Here is a 6,784-nt window from a genome sequence, read left to right as displayed (position 1 = left end):
AATTGAATGGGTTCTTCTCTGACCCATATCACATCCTTCCACCAAGTTTAGTTTTTGCATAATCTTGATTACAAACAAACAAACCAACAATCAAACAGACAATAGCCCCTGCTTGTACTTAGATTTGCTCTGCTTGTGCTCAAACTGTGCGCTGGCACTCAGATATGTTGTTGTTTGGATAGTTTTCCTGTGCTTCAGCTGTCCTCCTTTTACTCTCACTGCTTCTGAGCGCATGTAAGTGTGCTCTCGTATGTTTGTAATGTTGCATTGTTGAAATATTAAACTGCAACTGAATACATATAATCACATTGTGCAAAACAAAAGGACAAGCAAACAGAAAAATAACTACACACCCTATAAACTCAAACTGAATGAATGGCCTACATCTACAATTATCCTCCATCTGACAGTATCCTGCATTTTTCTCCATTCAGTACTTTTTAAAAACTGGGATAGAAAATTGAAATTGCTGTTCTAATGTTTCCATCTATTATTCCTGTTATTTGCGAGTAAATAGGGGCATTCAATTATCTGCATACAGTCACGTGCATCTGAATGTGAGAGCACATTCATATAAATGTATTACTGAAAGCTCTAACCTCAGATTGTTTCCTTCTTTACCCGGCCAGCTTAAATTGCAAACATGCAGCTGGTTCCTTTTGAAAAGAGAAATGGGAAGAAAGACAGCAATGACTTAGATGGCTGAACTGCTCCTATAGAGATTACACAAATCTGAGTAAGCAGAACCTAGTGATGCATCCTTCGTATCACACAGCCAAAGTCCTCATTCAATGCCATAGATATTTCCTGTGTGTAACTTAGTGCCGGATTAGAGAGAGCAGTGAAGGAATAAGCACATAGATTCTTTACTTAGGTAGCAATAAACAATTTAAAAGCGCAATTGCTCATTACAATTCAATGCATGATGAAAATGCATTCTTATTCTTTAACAAAACCTGATGCCTGCCTACTAACAAAGATGTTCCCTAGAAACAAGAATAATAGAAGCAGTGAGAGTAAACCTGGACAGTAAAGTTAACTGCCTGGTGTGATGATTCTCTGTGGCAACAACACCAATGACAACATTTTGTCATTTGATCAAGTTGTAGTATTAAAAAACTTGATTAGAAGAGCATTCAGTGTTCATAATGCAATATGGCCCCTTTGAAATTATGCTATCTATTATATGACTCCACTATTACTGCCTCAACATATGAAGTGACCACTCACAACTAAGAAAACAGTGAATGTCAATTCCAAGTGAAGATATGGTGAAGAGTTATTTAATATAGGCCCCTGTGTGAGTAAAGTAGGTAGTTTCCAGAGTCAATATCGGAGAATGAGTTGTGCTGAGTATCTGAGAGTGCTATTTCAAAGGTATTGCATTGTATTTTGTCTCTATGGAAACAATAAGCGCAATATCTAACCTGCCTTTCTACTGTAAGGGCGAGATAAGATGAACAGAGAAAGAGCTTTAGAGAATCATGTGGAAGAGAACAAAGCAGAGACAGAAAAGAAAAGATGCACATGCATCATGCATGCACAAAATCTACCTCAAGCCCTTACTCCTTTCTCAAGGCTGCATGTTTTTTAAATAGGCAGCATGGCGAGGAGCTGGTGATTTATTAAGTACCTGTGTTTAATACAGAGGGAGCATTTGAATTAAATGAAATAAAACTAGCTCCACGACACTGCTCCTCACACTGCCGCATCGACAGGCTCGACTAACAGCCAATTATCACCGGTTTATGCTTGGACAGCACAGGTGAGTCCCTTATAGTGCAGTTTACGGTGGTGGAATATGGAGAAGCAAAAGGATTGGAAATAACTGCTAACGTTCTGTTAGAATGCCACAATTCACTCAGATTAGCAGGCATACAGGGTTTCTTAAGGCAGGAAAACCCACTAAAAAGGTTCTCACTTTGCTGTTTTGCCAGTATTGCATTTTGCATGATACCAAAAAAAGAAAATTGTTGTTGCACTTTGTTCCCTAGATGTAAAGAACAATAAGTACACAAATGTTCAATGTTATTTACACACCAATGCCCAGAAGTGCAATGAGTGCCATGATGTTGCGCAGTAAGGATGCAGCGTCAGTATCTAGACTGACAAAATAAAGACACATTCACCCAGATGTCATGTTTTCATTCAGTCATTTGACCAAGTGAATGCTGCTTGTATCCATTCCCATTGCAGACAGTAGCCAGATGTTTTTGTGTTTTCTGACCAGTGGAAAAGGAGCTTTAGTCCAACATGGACCTGCATTAAGAACATCAAGCCTTTGAAAAGTCGTTTAGGATTTTGTTCTGCACGACAAACTACTTTTCTTATAAGAAGCAAGGCAGCACCGCAGTCCTCCAATCGCCCACCACTGCTTATACAGTATTAGCGGGTGCACTGTGGGTGGTAAAGTCAGTCTGACAACAGAGGAACTCCATCAATCTCTAATGCATAGCCAATGATGGGCTCTCCGACAACAGGCTTTTGTAAGCCACTGGAAACAGATTGATCTCTTTGTATGCCATGCACGAGTGTGCCCCTGATCCCTACGGCTCTCATTGTCTTCTATTTGTTTAACATGATGGAATATGCTAATCAGGCAGGCACTGCTGAGATAAAACTCGCATGCTGGCGCTAACGCACTTACCGAAGCTGACAAATAAAACTGTAACCCTTTTAATTGAGCTTTCCCCTGATAAAAGAAATAGCAACACAACTGAGGTATAGGGGACCTATCATGCTTTTTCTTATTTTCCGTCATATACATATAATGTTACAGTGACAGTTGTCCATATTAACATGAGCAAAGATTCAAATAATTGAAGAAATGTTAAATATGTAATTCCTGTGAGACAAATCCTAATGAGACTAAATCCAATGTTATTTTACACAAGCTTCATGGGCTTAATATTTACCCAACAGTGACATTTTGCTGTTTTTCAGTATTAGGGTGAAACATTTTATAGATTTTGAGAACAAGGTCATAATATCACAGGAATAAAGCCGTAATTGAGAAGAAAATAATCATATCATCAGAATTATTCAGAATAATAAATAATTCAATGGTAAAAATAAAATACAAAATGTTTTCAATGTACTGATATTTATGGTTATGTGTTGCTGATGGGCCAAAATTCCTCATTGTAATGCAGGTGACATATTCCCCCTCTAATATGACACCTAGTTTATGACTTTATTCTCATAATATTATGACTAGTTTCTCTGCCAAGGAGGTTATGTTTTCATTACATTTGTTTTTATAATATTTGGACCATAATATTTAGACTGATTTTTTTTTACATCAATTGGATTCTGGCTTGGACATCTATATATATATATTGGAGAAGTTGCCATTTCTAATCAATTATGCTTTTTTACTTAAGTTTAGATACTAGTTACTTTGTTACTTGTAGAACCTCCAAACTGATGACTATCAGTTTGGAGAGCTGGGTGAGCTGGCCCGTCAGCCGGCTCCCAGATGTTTGGCCTATGGGTGTTCTCTTTAAGAAGCCTGAGCTAATATTGTCAGTTTTAATCACAGGCCGAGGTGCTCCATATCTCTGTTTGACATAAATTAGGATCTTTTGTTTTTAAATGTAAATCATTTAGTCACACAGTAAAAATACAGAGCTGTAAATGAACATGATAGTTCTCTGTTAAATAAACAACAACCTATTAAACACAAGGATCCTCTTGGTGCTGAGAAGCCGCTTCTTATTCTGGTGGAATGTGATTTTGCGCATTATTCAAACAGATGCTGGGAATTAAACATTACCACAAGGGCATGTTTTCATGTTTAAGATTGCAGAGTGGCAATTCTATTTGAAATATCCTGTTTTCTTCATTTCACAGAAGCTGGAGCACCCGCAGAGGCCTGTGGCTCTGGAGATCAGCAGGGTGCCCCATGGTGCGCGTGGCTCTTCTGATACAGGTTTATTAAGCTGCACATTAACATGTGCATGTGCTCTGACTTTCTGCAGAAACACTCACAAGGGTGGGAAATGAGCACACACATAAACTCTGTAATACGTATGCAAAAATAAACACAAACACCCCACTCATGCAGACTTGCTACAAGCAGTCACAGGCTTTCATGTGCTGTGCCCAGACTTTTGATTGGTCCCAACAAGCATGCATGGGCACTTATTTACCTCCTGGCAGCAAGTAAATATTTTACATGAAGCCCCTTAATGTTGGGAAATGAATGTGAGATATCTCCTCAGTCTAGATAGTAAACAACTTACAAGTTTGCAACAAGGTGCAACCTCTGGCAGACCAGACATAGTTCACTTATGCATCTTTAAGAGCATATATGGATGAAATAAGTACAGTTACATGCAAACATACATGCACATGTGTTTCATAAATGCTGGCATTTATAAAACATGTCTTCACTCTTGGTAAATACAAAATAAATTAAAGGTTAAGATACGTAGGTTAAATCAACCTGCTGTACAGTGATATATACTTGTTTCCTTTTTTTTTATCCTAACCTAATTGTTTAGTAAACAGGATTTAATTTAAACACAAAGTGAGGACTGGAAACTGAGATTTACTTTGGAGTGCACTTTTTAAAAAAATATTTCTGTCCTTGGACGGCTTGGCTGCAGCCCACCAGTGTGTGAACACACCAAAACAAGCCACGCAACCCGGCCACGAAACAGCCTTTTAATTGGGGGCCTCTGGTCTGGTTGCACGATGCTGGAGGAATCTGTGTCATTCGTCTCTCAAATGACACAACACGAACTGTCCCGCTTTTTTATTCCACTGCTGGGACGGAGCAGCAGACTTGGCAGGGATTTACATTCGACACTGAAATAAGAGCCGGCCTGCCGAAGCAGCCGCAGAGCCTGTCTTTGGAAAGATAGGGCAAAGACGGAGAATTAGAGGGAAAATAAGAACGGAAAGTGACAGAAAATGAGAGAGAGGAAGTTTGGAGTTAGAAAGAGAGTATAGAAAGAAATACAGGGGCTGAAAAAAGAGAGGATTGTGGTTGAGGGAGAAAAGGGAAGGCATGTTTAAGACTGGCATCATGTTCCACAGAACTGCAGTTTGACACCCGAACCAGCATGGTATCAGAGAAAGTGAGCTGGGGAAAACGAGTTCAGATTCCCCTAAGGCAAGCAGAAATGTACATGAAAAGTGTTTGTGGCAGAAAATGGAATGAAATAAATAATTGTGTTAAGCCGCAGCAAATTAATGCTGGCTCCCAATAAACCAAAGGAACTGTGCATTATCTGGACTGTAATTCAGATACAGTGAGGTGGCTGAAAGCAACAAGACAGCAAGAATATGGCCGTCTCCTGACAGAAATACTTCAGACAGTGAACAGTTCATATCCTGTATGTGCAATCCTTCTAAAAGGGTCTAACATATGCCGCCTCGGACAAAGACCAATGATTCATGCAGAGCTTCTGATGGGACGCTCCCTGCTGCAACATAATAATTAAAAAAACTAGAATGGCACTCTGTACAGCTCTCACTGCAGCCAAGGCCCAACCTTCCCCTTGTATTCAAACCAGCCACAACAAATTGCACACACCCATATACTTCTTTTACACCAAAATGAGTGGGTATATGCAACTCACCAGACCCACCAGAAACTGAGAAGCTCTCTCACCTCCCTGTCCCAGAGTTGCATTTTGCATGATACAAAAAAAACCAAATGCTGTCGCACTTTGTTCCTCAGATGTAAAATACAATAAGGACACAAATGTTCTTGGATATAAACAAGCCAATGCTCCGTTCAACACGCATCATGACATTCACAGGACAAGGTGTAGTGTCAAGACATCAGCAAAAGCAGCCATGTCTCATGTCTCCATCACTGAATCGGTGAAAATGTCAAAGAAAAATGTTCAATCTTGCAATTTTAAAGAAAGGATCCTGGATCTGCTACTTTAGCCCCTCCTTTCACCAAGTTTTGTGGAAATCTGTTCAGTCCTTTAGTGCAAAATCCCACTGACAAACAAATAAACAAACGGGCAAAAACATAACCTTCTTTGGTGGATAAACAATATATAATCTTAATAATGAAAATTATAATAATAATATGGAAAGAGATATAACAGCACTAGTGGCTCAGACAGAAATCAAAAACATAATCATCTCAAATCCTCTGTATAATATGTCAAAGACGAAAAACCTCATTTCCCAACGTGTCAAAAGTGGAAATATTATGCACAAGCAGCAGGGTAGAGCTCACCAGCTATTAAGGCTTTATGAAGGCTTAATTTAGCATGAATATATTTTTGCATTATAAATAATTGAAATTGGTAGAAATTAAGAGGAGGGGAGGTAGGTGGAGAGACGCAGCTCAGTTTTGCGGCACATTACACACAGACGGAAAAAATAAAATAAATAAATAAACAGCTGTGAAAAATGATGCCCTAAGTTCAAAGCAACTTCAATCAGGATACATTTCTGTGCTTGATGAATAATTGAGCATCAGCCTGAATAGCCTTGAGTCCCAGCACTTTTTTATGGTGACGGCTTTTGCATGAATAAAACACTTTTTGGCCTGCAGAGCTGTCTGCGTAGCAGGGATACGGCACTGTGTAGTAACATGGAAATTGCTGAAGGTATCGTTCTCTTCTGCTGCTCCTGGTTCAGTGTTCTCTGGCATATCTCTGCATATCTAATTGTGCTTGTCTTTCCCTCCCTGTCTTCAGACTTCCATCAGCCTCCCCATCCTGCTTTCACTCCTTTGCCATTTCTCTCTCATTACCTCCTTATTATCCTCTCTCTCTCTTTCTCAGCCACACACTGGCTCTCAACATGAATG

Source organism: Paralichthys olivaceus, chromosome 4 (genome assembly GCF_024713975.1).
Source record: "Paralichthys olivaceus isolate ysfri-2021 chromosome 4, ASM2471397v2, whole genome shotgun sequence".
In the NCBI taxonomy this organism is placed as follows: Eukaryota; Metazoa; Chordata; class Actinopteri; order Pleuronectiformes; family Paralichthyidae; genus Paralichthys; species Paralichthys olivaceus.
This window is presented reverse-complemented; position numbering follows the sequence as displayed.